The sequence below is a fragment of the Apium graveolens genome, chromosome 7 (genome assembly GCF_009905375.1).
Source record: "Apium graveolens cultivar Ventura chromosome 7, ASM990537v1, whole genome shotgun sequence".
Classification (NCBI taxonomy): Eukaryota; Viridiplantae; Streptophyta; class Magnoliopsida; order Apiales; family Apiaceae; genus Apium; species Apium graveolens.
In genome coordinates, this window is record NC_133653.1 from 217,950,223 (window position 1) to 217,970,815 (window position 20,593).

The 20,593-nt window shown below is 37.6% G+C and overlaps 1 non-coding gene across 1 annotated transcript; it reads left to right on the forward strand.

Annotated features, from left to right (window-relative positions):
- The first annotated feature begins 19,947 nt into the window (after positions 1-19,947).
- Positions 19,948-20,054, forward strand: LOC141675890 (small nucleolar RNA R71). The gene has a single exon (XR_012556517.1). It is a non-coding gene; the product is annotated as a small nucleolar RNA R71 (small nucleolar RNA).
- The last annotated feature ends 539 nt before the right edge of the window (positions 20,055-20,593 follow it).

The following is a 20,593-nucleotide window of genomic DNA, read 5'->3' on the forward strand; positions in this document are numbered from 1 at the left end:
GAAAATTGCTTCATCCAAAGGTTTAGTAAAAATGTCAGCTAATTAGTATCCTGTTGGAACAAAAATGAGTTGAATGGTACTATTTGCAGCATGTTCTCTAATAAAATGGTACCATACATCAATGTTCTTTGTTCTAGAATGGTTTGCCGGATTAGAAACAATAGATATAGCACTAGTATTGTCACACATAATTGGAATTTTGTGTAATACTAGGATATAATCCATTAGCTGATTTCAAATCCAAAGCACTTGAGTACAACAACTTCCAGCAGCTATGTATTCAGCCTCAGCTGTGGAAGTTGATACAGACTGTTATTTCTTGCTATACCAGGATACAAGTCTTTGTCCAAGAAATTGACAGCTTCCACTAGTATTCTTCATGTCAACCCTGCATCCAGCAAAATATGCATCTGTGTATCCAACATCTTCAAATCCTGTTCCCTTAGGATATCATAATCCCAAGTTTGGAGTCCCCTTTAAGTATCTGAAAATTCTCTTCACAGCTATTAAATGTGATTCATTTGGATTGGCTTGAAATCTTGCACACAGACATGTTGCAAATAAAATGTCTGGTCTACTAGTAGTCAAATACAACAAAGATCCAATCATTTCTATATAGCCTGAGATGTCTATACTTTTTCCTTTCTTATCTTCATCCAACTTTGTAGCTGTAGACATAGGGGTTGATGCAGGTGAACAATCAACCATACCAAAATTCTTCAATAAATATTTAAAATACTTGGTTTGGCCAATGAAGATTCCATCACTTCTTTGAATGACTTGAAGTTTAATAAAGTAACTTAACTCTCCAATTATACGCCTTTCACATTCACTCCGCATGAGCTTTGGGAATCTTTGACATAACTTTTCATTAGTAGAACCAAAGATGATATTGTCCATATAGATCTCGACTAGGATCATATCACCACCATGCTGCTTGTAGAAGAGAGTCTTATCAATAGTTCCTCTAGTGAATCCATGTTTAAGCAAAAATTCTGATAATGTGTTATACCATGCCCTAGGTGCTTGTTTTAGTCCATAGAAAGCCTTTAGAAGTTGGTAGACAAAATCTGGAAATTTAGGATCTTCAAAGCCAAGTGGTTATTGCACATAAACTTCTTTTTCTAGCTCACCATTTATGAATGCACTCTTTACATCCATTTGATACACTTTAAAGTTTGAATGTGCAGTAAATACAAGAAAGATTCTTATTGCTTCAAGTCTTGCAACTGGAGCAAAAGTTTCATCATAATCAATTCCTTCTTCCTTTGAGTAGTCTTTTGCAACCAATCTTGCTTTATTTCTTGTTACAATCCCATTTTCATCCATTTTGTTCCTGAACACCCACTTTATTACAATTACCCTTATATTCTTTGGTGCAGGAACCAACTTACAAACTTTGTTTCTTTCAAACTTATTTAGCTCCTCTTGCATAGCAGATATCCAATCAGGATCAAGTAGAGCTTCCTCAGTTTTCTTAGGTTCAACTTGTGAAAGAAAGCATGCATGCAAATATTCATTATCAGTTGCACTTCTACTCCTCACTCCAGTATTTGGATCACCAATAATTGCTTCTCTTGTGTGAATCCTATCCTATTTCCTGGTAGAGTTTATTGACTTGAGTTTTCTTCATCTTCTTCATAATTGGCATGACTTGCAGAACTTTCTCCTATTTCCCCCCTGAGTTTGTGCTATCAAATTCAGGTATTTGAGATGAGCTTCCATTCTCATGATTCACTTGTTCAATTGAATCTTCATCCATTCTGTTACTTGTGTCGACTTCATCTTCATCTTCAGAATCACTATCAATGTTGAGATTTTTAAATTTAAGGGCCTCACCTTCATTATAATCAAGACATTCCAAGCCTGGACACTTGTCATCATCAAAAGTCACATCTGTGCTTTCCATGATTTTCTTTTTTTCAAGCACATAGACTTTGTAGGCAGTTCTCTCCAATGAATATCCCAGAACAATTGCTTCAAAAACCTTAGAGTCAAATTTTCCAACAGATTCAGAGTTGTCTTTTAAAATATAGTACTTGCTTCCAAACACATGAAAATGCTTCACAACAGGCTTCCTTTTAGATAAGTTTGAGTAGGGTGATTTTCCAAGATTCTTGTTAATGAGATATCTATTTTGAGTATATCATGCAGTGTTGACAGCTTCTTCTCAAAAACTTGTTGGTAGTTTGGCATCTTGCAACATTGTTCTAGCGGCCTCTACTAATATTCTATTCATTCTCTCAACTACCCCATTTTACTGAGGTATTCTAACAGATGAGAAATCTTGAACAATGCCCTTGTCTTTGCAAAATTCAGTTAAAGTTGCATTTCTGAATTCTTTGTCATTCTCACTCCTTAATCTCTTCACATAATTCTGATCTTCAGCCTGCTTCTCAATCTTCTTGATGTGTTCAACTATGATGTGTGGATTTTCATCCTTGGAATACATAAATTCTACCCATGTGTACAATGAGTAGTCATCTACCATCATAAGTGCATATTTCTTCCTTGAAATTAAAAAGACATTAACTGGTCCACATAAGTCCATGTGGATAAGTTACAAAGGTGCACTTATGGAATTCACAGTTTTACTCTTATGACTTGACTTCTTCATTTTGCCTTTTTGACAAGCCTCGCAAACTTCATGTTGAGCAAACTCCAGATTTGGCATGTCTCTCACTAATTCATTTTTCACCAAGGTGTTGATTGCCTTGTAATTCAAGTGAGAGAGCTTTTTGTGACACATCTTGCTTTGCTCTACAGATGCCTTGGTGTAAAAGCAACATATTCCTTCCTTATTTGTTGATTGTAAATCTGTAATAAATAGGCTTCCATTTCTTACTCCTTTCAGAGCAACTGCACTAGTCTTTTTACTGATGATTGAGCATTCTCCTTTATCAAATGAAACATTGAATCCTCTATCTTGAATTGACTAATACTTAGGAGATTCACTTCTAAACTAGCTACCGGTGCTACATCTTCAATGACAACATTTCCAGAAATTAACTTGCCATATCCCACTGTGAAACTTTTGGTGTTGTCTCCAAAAGTCACTGCCCAACCATCTCCTCAAACTATGATAGCAGGACCTTATCACCTGTCATATATCTTGAGCATCCACTATTTATGGTCCATATGACTCATTTCATTTTTCCTGCACACAATGAGGATAAAGTATGTTTAGCTACCTAAGCAATGTTGGGTACTTTTTTCTTGCTGACAGAATTTACAGAATTAGAATGTGTTGATTTAGAAGGAATAGTGTGAACAAATTGTTTTGCATTTTTCTTTTTGTCTGTAGATTCAAAATTAACATATTTCAAATTTACTCTTAGTTTATGACAACTTGTCATCACTTTCAAGTTGAAAGGTATGCAGTCAAATTTGTCACAAAAGGAGTAAGGGTCTTCTATATTTGCTTCACTGTACTTGTAGGCTCCCACTTTTGGCTTGCTAACATCCTTTTTCAAAGGTGAGTTAGATGATTTGTTGAGCCACATTTTTGATATTGCTTTCTGGGGGCATCTGCAACAATACAAAGTTGTTACTCTTGTTTACTCCTATTTGGCATTCCTATTTTTTTTCTTCCTTCCTGTATTCTCAGTCTTGACTTCCTTGACAGGTGTTTTAGGGAGTTGGTTAACCATGGGCTTCTTCTTTATTTCAGTAGTAGGAGTGGTTTCCTCATTTTTCATTTCTTTATCTTCATCTGGAAGTTCTTGCTTGATGACCAACTCCTCTTCAATAAAATTGACTTCACATGCCTTGAACAAGGGTGAATTAACCTTTCTCAGCATAGCTGGTACATCTTCATTTACAATTGTTTTTCCATTGTCACCTTCATTTTTCTTGTTGTTGTTCAAGGCATTATAGTCAAGGCCAATGGATATATTAGCACATGGCTTCTTCGAATGGTAATGACCAACTAACTGAGAAGCATTCCTGAAAGACTTCAACTTCACTTAACTCTTTTCTATCTTTTCCCTCAACACAACTTCTATTTCACTAGCACACTTCAGCTTCTTCTTTAGATATTCATTTTCCTGTTTGATAGTTTCAAGCTCAACATGCTTCAGTTCTAAATTTTGTTTCTCAATATCAAGATCCTCATTTATCTTTGACTGCCTACTCACTTCCTCAGTAGCTGCCACCATGCTTGTGTGTATATGAAATATCTCTAGGCTCATCTTTTCAATAGTCTCCTTATATTGACTAACATTTAAATCAATAGTGGTTAGATTTAATACCTCTGGTTTTGAAGTGGATGATTCTCCATGCTCAAGAGCCATTAATGCATAGTTTCCAACTTCTTCATCCTCATCATCATTATCAGAATCATCCCAACTTTTGCCTTCTGCAATATAAGCTTTTCCAGACTGTTTCTTCAAGAGAGCTTCATACTTTTCCTTCAACTCCAAATATTCCTTGTTCTTCTTAACCTTATTGGGCTTCCTGCACTCAGTAGAAAAGTGACCCAACTCACCACAGTTGAAGCATCTTATCTTTGATCAGTCCACATATCAAGTTTTGTAGCCACCTTTGCTAGCTGAGTTATACTGAGCTTTTGGTTTCCAATTGTTGTTGTTGGAAGACTGTCCCTTATTCTTGAAAAACCTTGGATTCTTGACTCTAATGTTAGAAAATTTCCTATCCAAGTAAGCCGTGGATTGGTCCATTTCATCTAGCTCATCCAAGGTGTAGTATTCATCTTCCTCTAATTCCAAAACAACTTGCTTCTGAGGTCCCTTGTTCTTTTGTTCCACAGCTTGAAAAACTGGAACTTGATCATCTTGCTCATCTTCGCTTTCTTCAATGTCATATACAGCCAAGGCACTGGAACCATCAACCACATGTCCATGGTTTTCCTTTAATGACTATCTTTGCAGCATCTCAAGTTTATAAGTTCTCAAGATTTCATACAGAACTTTCAGTGTCATTCTGCTTAGATCTCTTCCTTCTTTAATGGCTGACATCTTCTGTTCAAGATGGTCAGGAAGAGCTAGCAGGAACTCCAGGTTAAGCTTCTAAGCTTCATAATATTTATCATGTAGTTGCAAGTCATTTATTAATTTATTGAACATCTAAAAAACTTCAGTAATTTCTTCTTTGGGCTTTTCCATGAATCCCTCAAACTGAGACACCAATATTCTCATTTGGTTGGATCTAACTTCCTCTGTACCTTCACACATAATCTATATTTTCTCCCAGATCTGTTTAGCTGTATCACAGTTGATAATGTTATTGTACATGACATTGTCAAGTGTCTCTATCAGAATTAATTGCAGGCCACTATCTAGAGAGACTTTCTCCTTCTCATATTCAGTGTATTTTGAAGGGTCCTTAGATGCAAAATGAGCTGGGATGACCATGTCTCTATCTGTAGATTCATCTACCCTTTCCATGGGGGTGAAAGGGCCATTCTTGAGAATCTGGATATATAATTGATTGGCCATCCTTATGAACAACATCATTTTCTTTTTCCAGAGTGTATAGTTGATTCGGTCAAAGGTTAGTATCTTAATATCGCTAATCTTCTGTGCACTCATACTTTCAAGATCTTTATCTGTTTTCTTTCAGATTTTGCTCTGATACCACTTGTTAGATATTGAGTGCAACGCAGGGGGTGAATGTGTTTTCTTGATTTTTAGGTTTTTTCAAACTGTTTGGATATGATGAAAAAAGCAGTCTAATTTGTAAAGATATTATGTTTAACAAAATTAATAAAGTATGCACAACAAACACAGTATTTTCAAAACTCACTTAACTTTGTATTAAACTTAAGTATGTCTTGCTTCAAATTTCTAGGTTCTTTGTAAGTAAATAATTCAGAGTCTATCTTGAGAGAGTACAAGAAAATCTAGATCTATTTGTTACTCCTTAAAATAAAGGACCAATGTTTACTTTATAGATTAATAAGCACGGGTTTACACAACATGCAATAAAATGTACTAAACCCTGCTTTAAGTTATCTCTATAGCTTTCCATTTCTAGCTTAGTGAATCCTTGCAAATCTTGTAGGTCTATGACCTTTCTTTGTCAGTTAATCTTGACCCTTGATTTTGTACTTTTCAAGCTTATTTTGTAGACTTTTCAATCTAAGTGATTAGATCATTTGTAGATTGAAAATCTTAAATCTTTAACTTGTCTACATTCTTTACTTGAGGTTCATATCGAGATCTCTAGTTTTTTCTACAGAGAACTGACATCTCAATAAATATAATAGCTTATCGAGGTCTCTGAGTTCTCTATAAGTGTTTTTGACTTGTCGAGGTCTCTGAGTTCTCTATAAGTGTCTTTGACTAGTCGAGGTCTTTGAGTTCTCTATAAGTGTCTTTGACTTGTCGAGATCTCTCAGTTCTCTATAAGTGAACTTGGCTTGTCGAGGTCTCCAGATCTTTGCATGTAGAAATGACTTATTGATATTTATGAGATCTCTATTTGCATTTTGACTTTTCGATATCTCTGAGATCTCGAATGAGAAATTGACTTGTCGATATCTCTAATCTTCACATCTTCATTTTAACTTGTCGATATCTCCGAGTTCTCTATATGCAGAAATGACTTGTTGATATCTCCAATCTTCAAATCTTCATTTGACTTGTCGTATCTCTGATACTTCTCTATAAGCTATTTTGGACTTCTCGATAAGTCCTTCTGGAGTTCTCGAATGACTTCTCTATATGACTTGATCTGTGACTTGTAGATATCTTGACTTAGGACATTTTTCCTAAAACACATTTATTCAACTCCAAGCTTCTTCACCTTTTCTCTTAGGCATGACCTTGTTGATCATCTTCCAGAATTTATTCTTAGGCTTGAGACTGTTGACAGAAAAATACTCCAGTTTGATCTTTAACACTTTTACATACTAAAGTAATACAATACAAAATACAGATTTAGACTATCATACAACTAGATCTTAGGATTGTTAATGTGACTTAATCTTGTTATAATACATGCATGTCTTGCATAATAGTGTTAGACCCAAAATTATACAAGAAAGGTACTCATTAATTATGGTAGACCTGGTCATGATGGGTTTGAATCATGTTTTACTATAATAATGAAAATAGCTGAAAGATGATATTCTGAAGATATGTCTCAAATCGTAAGTTCAATGGATGATTAATCAATGTTACCAACATGGTACATGTCATGAATCTATCTATAAAAAAATGAAGACTTATTAAAGACTTGTTGAAGAACTCTTTTAGCCACATGAACAGTTTTGGCACATAAACTTTAATATTATTAAGTTATCGAAGGCCTCCGGGGGTTTTCCTGGTTGGAAGGAAATTATTTGGGGTGCCAACATCATATCTCATTAATTATATATTAGACTATCTATGGTCTTCGGGGGTTTACATGGTTAGATGGCCCTGAAGAGATCCACCTGGATTGAAGACTATATTTAGGTATGCCAAAGCTTTCCACCTGGAATGTAGACTATTTTTAGGCGCACCAATGTTGGCACAGCCTAGTCAAATGCTGAAGACTTGATTCTGTATTTCAATGAGTTTCTCTATTTGGGGAATCATCAATTTACATGTCAAAGGTCCGATTCTGTTTTCAAATAATTTGTTCTTATTAGGGGATAAATAAGTAACCTAGTTTCACTTACCGTATTGACAGTGATTGCACAAATACTTATATGATTAAGACATGATTATGTACTTTCATGAGTTTCCCTCGTCGTGAGTTCATTAAAATATATGTTGAAGATCAATCATGTACTCTGGTGATCAACCTCGTTGGGGGATCTCTAACTTATATATTAAAGGCCCAACTCTGTATTTTGATAGGTTGTCCCCTTCGATATTATCCACTTATGTTGAAGGCCACTCGGAGGTTATCCGACAATGATCTACAATCCTCGATCCTGTATTCTGGTAGAGTGTCCTCATTTGGGGCTCGAGGTAATCATGTCTTTATTTTTCTTAATTAGGAGACCTTGCTTTATAGTCTTGCGGATTATCCTCATCGGGGTGTAATGATTCGTTCATGCACTTAGAGTAAACTTTCCATGCAGTTGTTGATGGGGGAAACCGATGGTAGCGGTTGGCTCCAACAGATATGGCTAATGTTGTATCAGTGAAGTCCACATTAATAAAGGAGCCTTGAGGCCACTCGGCCGAGCTTCATAATATATGCTCTCTTAACTAGGGTTTTTAGCCATATTCATATGCTCCGCTGTTATGTGCCTTGAGATTTCTAACAAAATCCTATCCCACTGGGGTAACTTGTTCTTCAAGAACTACGAGGGCTTGGTTCTCAATAAATAGAGATACGTAGGCACATTGTGAGGGCTTGGAAAAGAAGAGATTAGAAAGCCACCACTAAAAAACCTAACAATTTTAGCCCTGAAAACCACTACACTTTAGTGACTTTTTTGGCAAAGAACTATCGTCATAAATATTGATTCTGGTGTAGAAACCTTAAAATTTTGTTATATAAATTCCTCCGTTCAAAAAATAGGTGCTATAATGAGGGGTAATTTCAAAATTTACATCTAGGAGGAAGAATATTTCATCATGATGGGATACTTACGGAGAAGATAATGATATTGATGGACACTTAATGCAACAACATATTCTGGCGATGACCTAAATCATGCGAAATATTAAAATATAGATGGAAGAAGGCTATAGAGAAGTAATGTCTTGAATTGTTCGGTTAAATCTTTACCCCCTCAAGGCAAAAACTTATACTCCCTCAGTCCCATTTTAATAACTTTTTAAAAGACTGCACAAATACCAATTTTACATTTACTAAGATATTTATTTGAATACTTTTACAAAACTATCCCTAACAAAGTCTAAATAAATTAAGTATTTTTATTATATAAAAAACATAAACTGCATTAATAAGGGGTAAAATTGAAATTCACTTGATAAACAATGCATGAATACGAGAAAGAAATACTTATTTTGGGAAAAAAATCAAATTCTAAAAATGCTATTAAAATTGGACATATGGAGTATATTTTTTTTATCTTTTCTTGTTGTCATTTACACTTTTGCATAAAGTGTAGCGGATGAACTGATCTAGAAGATTGTCAGAAGTATTCCGAGTTGTTAAGAAGTATTTCAAAAGTATTTTAAACATGCTTGCGGGCCAATAACGCCAAGTTGGACTTTTCCTATCAATTAGCGTGCCAATCCCTCTCAGGATGCAATGATGAGGTAACAAATTAATATGATTATTTCTTGGTATATTTAATTAGTATTTTCCAAAAAAAAGAAAGAAATGAAAAAGGGCCTATAGATTCTGAAGATGTGAAAAGGTTGAAGTTGAGGTAACAATCCTCTACTACGATACCTATAAATCTTTTTCGATTCATTTTAAGTTCTTCGTAAGTGCGGAATCAAAATAATCACAAAACAATTCAAGGAATATATTATTTTATTATTATAAATTTTGAGGTTGCTACACTCTAATAAATTATGATTACCTATAACAAATTCCACAGCATAACTGTGTGATTACAAGCTTAATAAATATGACCTTCAATGGAGCTCTCGTAAAATACAGTTGGTTGCTGAGGAAGATGAATACTAAAGTGAATGCACTTCTGCTTCTTTTTTGTAGACTTTCACTTCTTTGGACACGTGGCTCAAACATCTTTGAAAATGCTTCACTTCTTCTACAAATCGACCGTAACATCCCCAAATCCGGGGTCAGAATTGGGTGTCACCAAACAAATTTAAATAATATAAACCTGTATATTAAAATAAATATACTGATAACACCTCAATTCCGGATCGTTTACAAGTCATGGTATGAAACAAGAATCTAACCTTCTAAAATTTATAACAACTAAATAAAATTTTAGTACCTCCTTACTAACGTCCTCGTCTTAATCACTCTGACATCATCAACTTCCTGTAGCTGGGATCTTTCCAATTTTGCTGTCTATTAAGAGCTACTCACTTTTATCCTCATTTGATACTGAAAGAAATAAGAATTCACAAAGCAAGAGTGAACCAAAAATGCCTAACAATATCATAATTGGTTTTCAGGTATTATGATCAAAAGGAACGCCCGGAAATAATCTTTACATGATTTTACAGACATCTTTATTTATTAAAATAGTTGGGCGAATAAAGCATAGGCCTTTATTATCCTTCAATCATAGATAAGGAAAATCAACGAACAGTTCCTTGACTCATTTCCTGTAATCACAAAACTCTCCAAGAAGGAATGTCGTTAATGGTGATCAACAATAATTAGATTGTATACCAGAACCAACATATGCACTATACCTTGCTGATCAGTCAGGATACAGTGCGGATCTATACCCACCTATATAGACCCACCATCATATCGGGTACCCAGGCACTATGGCCTAATAAACAAGGGTCCGGTCTATCCCTGACCCATAGGGTCCGGTCCATCCCTGGCCCTCATCATAACCGTCCAGTTCGTAGAGTATTTTGGTATCAAATCATTTTGATTTCAAAATATCCCGATTCAGGGTTCGCAAATAACCCAGAACAATAGGTATTTGCTCAAGAGATCACCAATAATAATCATTTAATGGTCCTTTCACCTTATCAGGTAAATGAAGCTTTAGTCATTTTTCCTATGAGACAAGGTTCACATATTTCGTATGATTCAAAATCAAACTTATCCAAGTATCCATCTATATGTATATACCTATCATCTTTTGAACATGTGGTCCAACCAGATCTCACTCTCCCTTTTATGCAAATTTATAGTGTCATATTATAGTCAAATCTTTCTTGACGAGCCTATCCTTCAATCATCCTTTGAAGGTGCTCAATCACATCATAAGCATAAAGCATCAACATGCTCTTGCTGCTTCTGAAGCTCGGCACTCATAATTGCAAGCATGAGACATGAACATTAGTTGCATCATCAATTTGCTTCTGGTAAGCATTTTGTTTAGCACATGTTTCATTCTCAATCATAAGAAATAAGGGAGGGGTTTGATTGACATTGTTAGGCACAAAGCATGCGCTAAATAAATCACGCAAGTATACGCGTTCGCAAGTAATATAGAATGATTTTTAGTTCGTTCCCAGAGAGGCTCAGACTAATTCTATTTAATTAACACTTACTCACCAATGTACGATTACTCTTCAATGTCAAGACAATAAGAATCAAAGTTGATTAACTAATATTAACTAATATTAACTACGAGAATTAAACACTTAAATTATCAATATTAAACACACTTGAGATCGTAACTTCATTACTACTTCATTCAATAGTTATTGTTATTACCCTTAGCATGTAATGGTGATGATATTAATCGAACAACACGAAACTGATAAAAGCCAACTTTCGTTGTACAAGTACCATTCTACCAAGCATCCACAATTAAGATAGAAGTTGAATAGGCATCAACTATGTTGAGACCCTATATGTCTACAGAATTTGACAACATAACGATTTAAGCTCAAGTTATTCATTATGATTACACATGGCAAGTAAAACGGTTCGAGTTACCCACTAATCATGTATATAATACATGAACCTACGCTAGCATGGCAAGTTCTAAATCTCAAGATTCACTGTCACTTCACAAGAGATTAACATGCTATCTTATATGTTCGCGACGCACATAAGACGAACAAGAACAACCTATGCTAGATATCATACAATCACCACACACCAAGGTATTAAACACTTAACTAAAGAAATCCATAGTAAATCCACTATGACCCCATGATCACGATTAGCCCATGATAGAACTCATCATCACTATGGGTTCATATGTAAACATAATAATAACAGAACGATATAAACTAATAAAAATATTTAATAAAAACAGAGTACGTCATAAGAGTATTAAGGTTCAAAGGGTAAAGAAAACTAGCATCCACTGTTACAACGAATTAAAAGAATCACAAGATAACGTAAGCTTCCTCTTATTCGTTGTTGCATGCTAAAACGGTCTTCTTAACCTTCTCTCCTTGCTACTTGTTCCTTGCTTGTTGTGAAAACGTCTCCCAAATAGGTTTATATAAGAGTCCACAAGAAGCAGCATTGTCAAAAGGCCGATAGAACTCGAATTAGAAAATCCAGAATTAAAATTCCCTCACCCAGGTGGCCGCCTTCAATCTCCACGCGGGCGCCTCCTGGCAGGCGGTCGCCTGCTCCTTCCAGGCGGGTGCCTCCTGCCTTTCTGGAAAAATAATATTCTAGCTTCTGATTTTACTGATTTCTTTGCACAACTCCCCGCAACTGATCCCAAACACTTCCCTAGGCTTATTATGATGAAATCTCCCTAATTACGCAAGTTATACCCTGAAACAGAAAAACACTAGAAAAACACATCAAATACACAAAATACTTGATTTTAAGACATCAATTCAAGCCGTTATAAGACGCTCTAAGTGGTATAAAATGCCACTTATCACACCCCCAAACTTAAATCGATGATTATCCTCAAGCAGCATAAACTCAAAAATAGAATAGAAACATGCATGAATGCAAACTACATGAAATGCAACGATCCCCATCGTGATGACTAAACCAACCAACACATGACATATCCACAATGCAATTAGGCGACTAAAGATCGATCAAATCACGCAAACTAACATACAACTAGAAATGTGGTGTGTGCGAATGCTTAACAGATATGCTTCGAAACTAGATCAATCACCATAACTTAATTATCCTCAAGGCAATCACAAGATTATACGAAGAATATATTCTAGACACAAAATGACTTATAACACTTCAAGATCAATGGAGTTTATTATGGAATCGTGCTTTTATTCAACACATAACAAATGCTTATTTGATCGTGCAATGAGTTAGGTCCACAAAAGACTTATGCAATGACATCCATTTAGCGAGCGTTAGATTAGCGGATCCCAGACTATAAAAGCCTTAGGTCACTAGGCACAAAGTCCCCTAAGAACTTAATAACTCGAATACCAAAGAGCTCACTCGTGATCAATTATGCATTAAACCATATTTTTTTCTCTCTCTTTTTTTCTTTTTTCATATTTTTCTTTTTTTAAAAAAAAATTCTGAGCAAGTGCGTTTTGCTCCATCTTGCTCAACCCTAGACTACTCGCATACAATATGAGCCGGCTACTAGCCACTTGACGCCTAGCCACAACTAGAAATGAATTCCAATTTTTACTCCAATTTTATCTTTTCATGCCTTTTATCATTAAGAGCCTATCCTACATTCTAAGCATAAGCAATAGATTAAGCTCAAAAACCATCAAATCATGACAACAATCTAGTCCTTAAGCATACTCTAAGACTTAGTGAAATTACAAGTGTTTCTAGCATGCATGCTAACCTAGCAAGATTCAACATCACTCTTACGCTATCACTACACTTGCATCAATATCACACATCAATCGATAAAGCAACACAAAAGGGATCATGGTATATGCATGAGCTATATGACATGATAAATAAAGCTATAAAATAAATAAAAAATTGTAGATAAAAAACTATATGGCAAAATATGCAACTATATGAACTAAACTACATGAGAATGCAACTACATGACACACACACAAATATGTTCCTTAACTATCACCCCCAAACTTAAAATCTTCACTGTCCCCAGTGAAGGAAATAGAAAGGAACATAGGGTATACCTACTGAGAAGAATCATCATCATCATCATCACCCTCAGAGGGTGGAGTGTCAGGAGGTGGATAAGCAGAGTCCTCACCAAAAATAGGCCACTGGATGTCAGCTCCAAGGCCTCTAAAAGCAGTCCCAAGCGCTAGGTTGAGCTCCTGCGCAAACCTACTCTACGACTCATACATCGCATCCATCCTCCTGGAAAGCATCCGGTACTGGACATCAGCCAATCCCGAACCATTTCCTCCCTGGCCTCTGCAAGAACCTGCCTCCCCCTGTGCCTGACTGGGCCTAGCCATGGTAGCACCAGCTGCTGAACATCCTCCTGAAAGGTGATATCCCAAACCATGTAACTTTGGCTCTCCACCCGTCCACTCCTGCATCGCATTCAGCATCGATAAATCAATAGGAGCGGCCGACATCTACAGCTGCTCATAAGAAGGCCAGTGGACTCCAACAGCCTTGCACAACTTTGTGACAATAGAGGCATACGGGATATTGTACTGCGACTTCCCCCTCAAAAACTTCAAAATCCCTTCGTAGATAAACTCACCAAGGTCCACATAATACTCCTCATTCAGAATCCCCCACAACAACCTGGCTCTCTAAACTGTAACCTCATGTGCATGCGAAGAAGGAAAAATATTATCACAAATAAATGCATTCCATGCACGAGCATAGCTGTTCATCGCAACAGCCAGTAAAGAACGATAATCGCTGGATCCCCTCTTAAACTTCCACACCATGTTCGGCTGACAGAGAGTAGCAATAATCAAATCTGAGTCAAAATCCTCGGGGGCCTTTTCATTCCAATTCTCCTCCTGGGGTTTCCTTTGTCGCTGCCCAATAACACGGTGAATCGCCTCGGGCTGATAATCAACAGTAAGCCCACGAACAACAGAATACCCATTCTTGTCGGCCTTGGCGTTCGCATAGAACTCGCGAACAATACTCATCAGTACAACCTCAGGTGACTCGCAAAAAGTAATCCACCCCTTCTCTGCAATCATTGGTAATAACTCATCATCCCTCCCCGATGGCAAAAACCCCCTCTCCTTTAGAATCGGCTTAGTCAAAAGCTTAGCATACTCCTCCTCAGCAGCCCTATCCACCAATCAGGCCTCGCAACAGTATTCCTTAAAGAATCAGCAGTCGGAATGGTGCTGCTGCTCTCTACAGTTCGAGATCTCTTTGGGGCCGTTGAAACTTAGAATAAGGGTATGAGAGTTGTGTTTTGTGTGTGGGAAAGGGTTTGTAAGTTGAAAGTATATGGGAGATATATGGAGAGGTTGTGTGTATATATAGGGTAGGATTAAGATTATAATTAAATTAGGAGTGGGGTTTGTGGTTGAATTGTAAAAGGAAATCGTGGGTTAATGGGGTTGTGGCTGTGGTTTGTTTTTGATTTTTTTTTATTTTCTATTTTTTTTATAGGCTGAACTATTTTTTTCTCGGTCTAGGTCCGCAGGCGGTCGCCTGGAACCAGCAAGCGGGCGCCTGCCAGCACACGGCCGCCTGGTCCTAGCAGGCGGGCGCCTGCAAGGTCACTGGAAAAAAATTTCTTCTACCCTCATTTTCTGATTTTTTGGGTTTTTGGATAGAGTACTAAATTTTAAGGGTTCCTATAGTCTCATATCTTGGGTTGCCTCCCAAGAAGCGCTTCTTTTACGTCATTAGCTTGACGTAGAGTGATGCGATCGGGTTGACAATAAAACGGCACTAACCACTTCCCGATTTGTTGTATCCCCATAATAATGCTTCAATATCTGACCATTTACTTTGAATGCTTGGCCCGGATCATTCTCAAAAATCTCCACCGCTCCATGTGGAAACACAGTTTTGACGATAAATGGTCCAGACCAACTTGATTTCAACTTCCCAGAAAAAGTCGGAGATGAGAGTTAAATAGAAGAACTTGTTTCCCCAGCACGAATGACTTAGGAGATAGCTTCCTATCGTGCCACCTTTTTACTTTTTCCTTGTACATTTTGTTGTTTTCATATGCTTGAAGTCGAAATTCATCAAGTTCATTTAACTGAAGCATTCGCTTCTTCCCAGCTGCATCTAGATCAAGGTTCAACTTCTTCAATGCCCAATAAGCCTTATGCTCAAGCTCCGCAGGTAAATTACATCCCTTACCATAGATAAGCTGAAACGGGGACATCCCAAGTGGAGTCTTGTATGGTGTTCAATAATCCCAAACAGCTTCATCGAGCTTCAAAGACCAATCTTTCCTTGACAGACAAAAGACTTTCTCTAGAATGCGCTTGATCTCTCTATTAGACACTTCAGCTTGACCATTAGTCTGCGGATGATAGGCAGTAGCGATGCGATGATTTACATTATAGCGCTGCATCATAGAAGTGAACTTACGATTGTAGAAATGCAACCCTTCATCACTTATGATAACTCGTGGCATTCCAAACCTTGTGAATATCTGCTTATAAAGAAAACTCAGCACTACCTTTGCATCATTTATCGGTAGAGCCTTGACTTCTACCCATTTCGAGACATAGTCGACTGCCAACAAGATGTACTGATTATTGCAGGATGAGATAAATGGTCCCATGAAATCAATTCCCCAAACATCGAAGACCTCAACTTCAAGCATCACATTCAAAGGCATCTCATCCATTCTGGTAATATTTCCAACTTTTTGGCAATGATCACACCTTAAACCAAACTAATGTACATCCTTAAACAACGTAGGACAGAAAAAACCTGCTTGACGAATACGAGCTGCTGTCTTTTCACCACTATAATGTCCACCATAAACTGTGGAATGACAGTCTCGTAATATCCCCTCCGTCTCACAGAATGGGATACATCTCCTGATGATCTGGTCAGCTCCTTGTCTAAACAAATATGGTTCATCCCACATGTACCACTTCACCTCATGCATAAACTTCTTCTTTTGAGCCGCATTCATATTAGGAGGCATTATATTGCTAACAAGATAGTTCATAATGTCTGCAAACCATGGCTCTTCCTCTCGAATAACGAACAACTGCTCATCCGGAAAAGATTCGCTGATCAATGTCTTATCATATAAAGTAGAATCGGGATTCTCCAATCTAGAGAGATGGTCAGCTACTTGATATTCAGTACATTTTCGATCCTTGATCTCTAACTCAAATTCCTGTAGCAAGAGTACCAACCGAATAAGTCTAGGCTTCGAATCCTTCTTTGAGACCAGATAGCGGATGGCAGCGTGATCAGTGAATACTGTCACCTTTGTCCCAAGTAGATAAGATCGAAATTTCTCGAAACCAAAAACTATAGCCAAGAGCTCCTTCTCAGTAGTGGTGTAGTTCAGTTGAGCTCCATTTAGTGTCTTACTAGCATAGTAGACCACATGAAAGATATTAGACTTTCGTTGCCCAAGAACTGCTCCTACTGCATAATCACTTGCATCACACATCATCTCCAAATGTTCTCTCCAATCAGGTACCGTAATAAATGGTGCAGTGATTAAACTCTTCTTGAAAGTCTCAAATGCTGCATTCATCATCAAATTTGAAAAGCACATCTTTCTCGAGCAAGTTGCACAACGGCTTAGAGATCTTAGAGAAGTCCTTGATGAAACGCCGATAAAAACCCGCATGACCAAGAAAACTACAGATTCCTGTCACAGAAATAGGTGGCGGAAGATTTTCAATGACTCCCACCTTGGCTTTATCCACCTCAAGACCCTTACTAGAGACCTTATGGCCAAGAATGATGCCTTGTTTCACCATGAAGTGACATTTTTCCCAATTGAGCACTAGATTGGTTTCCATACACCTTTTGAGCACCAAACGGAGATTATCTAAGCATTTATCATACGAATGTCCAAATACGGATAAGTCGTCCATGAACACTTCGACATTATTTCCAATTATATCAGAGAATATAGCCATCATGCATCTCTGAAAAGTGGTAGGTGCACCACATAAGCCAAAAAAAACTTTACGGAAAGCAAACGTGCCGAATGAACAAGTGAAAGTAGTCTTCTCTTGATCTTCTGGTGCAATACAAATCTGATTGTAGCCCGAATAGCCATCCAGAAGATAATAATACTCATGACCGGCCAACCTGTCGAGCATCTGATCAATAAATGGAAGAGGGAAGTGATCCTTCCTTGTGGATTTATTCAACTTTCTGTAATCCATGCATACCCTCCATCATGTGACTGTTCGAGTGGGGATTAGCTCGTTCTTTTCATTTGCTACCACAGTAATACCTCCTTTCTTAGGTACACATTACACGAGGCTCACCCAAGAACTGTCAGAAATAGGATATATGATTTCCGCATCCAGCCACTTTAGAATTTCTTTCTTCACCACTTCTTTCATAATAGGATTAAGCCTTCATTGTTGCTCAACAGTCGGCTTGCTACCTTCCTCTAGCAGAATTTTATGCATGCAATACGAAGGGCTGATCCCTTTTATATCTGTTATAGTCCATCCGATGGCCGATTTGAATTCTCTAAAGATCCTCAAGAGCTTGTCCCCATCACTACCTGAAAGGTCAGATGCAATAATAACAGTCAAAGTAGATGCATCACCTAAAAAAGCATACCTCAAGTATTTAGGCAATGGTTTAAGTTCCAATGTAGGTGTTTCCTTAATAGATGGTTTGAGCTTTCCCTCAGCATTTTTGAGATTAGTATTACCAAGAGATTCAAACGGCATGTCTAGCTTTTGTTTCCAAGGAGAAGAATTTAAATATTGTAACTACTCATTTCCTTCCTCATCATCACTGTCAAATTCCCCCAATAAGGCTTTTTCTAAGGCATCAGACCTTAGCACATGATTAAGTTCTGAAATAACTACAGAATCGACCAAATCCATCTTAAAGCACTCCTCATCTTCCGTGGGGAATTTCATCGCATTGAACACACTGAATGTCACATCCTGATCTTGCACCCTCATTATAAGTTTACCTTTTTGCACATCTATCAAGGTACAGCCTGTAGCCAAGAAAGGTCTTCCTAAGATTATGGGAATCTTCTTATCTTCCTCGAAATCCAGAATGACAAAATCTGCAGAAAAGATGAGCTTGTCCACCTTTACTAGCACGTCCTCCACGATGCCTCGTGGGTATGTAATAGAACGATCAGCCAATTGTAGAGACATGTAGGTGGGCTTAGGATCAAATTCAGCTTTTTGAAGATAGACAACGGCATCAGATTGATGCTTGCTCCCAAATCGCAAAGGCACTTATCGAATGACAACTTGCCAATGGTAAAAGGAATGGTGAAGCTACTTGGGTCCTTAAGCTTTGGAGGTAACTTTTGTTGCAGCACAGAACTGCATTCTTCCGTCAGAGCAACGGTATCAAGATCATCCAGTTTCACCTTCCTTGAAAGAATACCTTTCATGAATTTCACATAACTAGGCATTTGCTCCAGAGCTTCAGCGAAAGGTATGTTGATGTGAAGTTTCTTGAACACCTCCAGAAACTTACCAAACTGCTTGTCCATCTTTTGTTTTTGCAATCTATTAGGAAAATGTGGTGGATGATAGAGTTGTTTCTCCCCTGTATTACCCTCAGGAAGAGTGTGTTCAACAGTAGTCTTCCTTGGTTCCCCCTCTTTCTCCTTTTTCTTTTCTCCTTCATCTACGACTTCAGCTTCTCCATCTTTTACTTTTTCATCATCAGCAACTTTTCCAGACCTTAAGGTGACAGCTTTGACTTGCTCCTTAGCTTCCTTCCTTCCTACCGATTTGATTTTCCAAGGTCTTAATAGAAACAGCCTGACTTTTGCACAACAGCTTTAAATCCTCAAAATCAGCACTAAAAGGTGGAGCAGCACCTCCTTGTTGAGGATATGATTGCCTTTGAGCATATTGCTGAGGTTGCTGGAATCCAGGTGGATTAAATTGTTTACTTGCAGCTTGCTGATATGGTTGCTGAACAGCATTCTGATTATTGTTCAAGCTGAAATTGGGATGATTTCTGTTATTAGGATGATAAGTAGCTGGCACAGGCTGTTGCGCTCGCTGATAATTGTTCACATACTGAACATATTCATTAACAAGAGAACACTGATCCGTAGCATGAGAGCCTGCACAAAGCTCACAGACAATAACTATTTGATTGACTCCATAGTTGGCTAAATAATCGACCTTCATAGACAGCGCTTGGAGCTGCGCTGCAATAGCTGTAGTTGCATCAACTTCCAGAATACCTGCTACCTTCCCAGGCATCATCCTTTGAGTTGGGTTTTGATACTCATTTGCATCCATAGTTTCAATGAGATTATAGGCTTCAGTATAGCTTTTGGCCCACAAAGCGCCTCCAGAAGCTACATCGAGCATGGGCCTAGATTGGGCCCCCAAACCATTATAGAAACCCATGATCACCATCCATTTAGGCATACCATGATGTGGACATTTTCTCAACATCTCCTTATAACGCTCCCATACTTCGCACATAGATTATGTTGGTTGCTGCGTAAACTGAGTAAGAGCACTCCTCATAGCTGCACTCTTGGCCATTGGATAGAACTTTACCAGAAACTTTTGTGCGAGATCTTCCCACGTAGTGATGGACCCAGCTGGTAAAGAATGTAACCAGTCCTTAGCCTTATCCCTCATAGAGAATGAGAAAAGCCTCAACTTGATAGCCTCGTCAGTAACATCATTATATTTGAAAGTACTATAGATCTCGACAAATTCCTGATATGCATGTTGGGATCTTCAGTCACAGCACCTCCGAAAGAAACAGAATTCTACACCATCTGAATAGTGCCTAGTTTGATTTTGAAAGTATTGGCCTGAATAGCCGGATGAATGATGCTTGACTAAATATCATCAATTTTTGGCCGAGAAAAGTCCATAAGAGCTGGATCTGCTGGAACTATACGATCACCCATTGATACAGGTTCTTTCTTCTCACTCTCTGTATCCGAATCTTTAAAAACTATCTTCTACGAAAAGTCAAGAGCTGAATCTGTCTCCTTAGCTGTATCAAGATTCCTCTTGCGGGTGCGAGAATGTGTTTGCATAAACGCTCGCTAGAG